A 1,295-nucleotide genomic window follows, 5' to 3' on the forward strand; every position below is an offset into this window, starting at 1 on the left:
TGTGTGTGTGTGTGTGTGTGTGTGTGTGTGTATATTATATATATATATATATATATTGTACAAATATGACAAGTACCCTTCGGATATTCAGATACACATTTAAATCACACCACACTATCTTCTTCCCTGTGTTTTAAAGCTTTCATGTATAAATCATTTAAATTAATATCAGATATGAGTGTATTGACAATGAAATTAGAATATATAAAGAGAGATATAGGAGATTATGAACTCAGATCACCAACTTGCAAACATTTCAGCCTCTTTAAAATCATGAATGATACTCACTTTTATCTTAAGACTTATCCTTTAACATCTGCCATGTGAAGAACTCAAATTAAATATAAATTAATTCAGAAATGTAAATATATTTATATAAATATAAATACAAATTTAATTTGCATTGTTATTCTTGATATAGGTAAGCATTTGGGACAGAGAAAAAATACATCTCTGAGCAAAGTAAAATCAATCAGCTCTTTTATTACTTCCTTTTTCTTCTAGAGTTTCTGAATTGAATCTAAAAACAGGCTCTCTTTAGTGGAACATGAACTCCTGTCTCCTGGTCAAAGTGCTTGTGGATTTATGTACATTCGTCCGATCTGTTCCACGGCACAGATTTCTTGAGAGTTAAAATCCTCGTTCCTGTCGTTTTAATGCTTACATGGCTCATATTAGATGTTATTGATGTCACTGTTTCGTGGAATGACCTTTTCCTTTTCTAACTCTTGGGTGGGGGGGTACCTTTTAAGCCAGTAAAAGGTTTAAACCACTTATGTCAAAATACATATTTCCATATTTTCCAAACATTTTCTGTTTAATTGTCTCCAGTTCCTCCGTGTGTATTGTCTCACTTGCATGCAAATCTTGCCACAGCAATGCTGCACACAAGTGGTTGCTTATCCATAGCTGCCCTAATGTGACATTAGGCTAAAGCCCTGAGGGCTGTATTATGAAGTGGGATTAATTGATTAGTGAGGTATGTTGAACTTAAAGCCAGCCGGTGGCTCACTTTGGGCTGTCTTTGTGCCTTGCTGGATCACCATGGTAACTTATGCTGAACACACAACCTGTTTGGGAGCAGGTTATTTTCAGGGCTTCAGTTTAAAATCATTTGGAACCTCTATGCTATCACAAATTCTTACAAAAACCACTGAATGGTTCTCAAGAACTGTCAAGGGGTTGACAATTGACATTTGTTCAAACACAGTAAGGGAGAAATGAGACACTGGCAGACCGACTCAGAGTTTCAAAGACGTGCGCACGGGTGAGAGTCTCTGAGCAGACTAACACAC

The 1,295-nt window shown here is 36.1% G+C and overlaps 1 protein-coding gene across 4 annotated transcripts in view; it reads left to right on the forward strand.

Moving 5' to 3' along the window:
- Nucleotides 1-1,295, forward strand: part of grm8a (glutamate receptor, metabotropic 8a) — a 292,622-nt gene that overhangs the window by 220,606 nt on the left and 70,721 nt on the right. The gene's annotated exons all lie outside the window — the stretch shown is intronic.

This window comes from Pundamilia nyererei, unplaced genomic scaffold (assembly GCF_000239375.1).
Source record: "Pundamilia nyererei isolate P.nyererei 1_Seehausen unplaced genomic scaffold, PunNye1.0 scaffold00014, whole genome shotgun sequence".
In the NCBI taxonomy this organism is placed as follows: Eukaryota; Metazoa; Chordata; class Actinopteri; order Cichliformes; family Cichlidae; genus Pundamilia; species Pundamilia nyererei.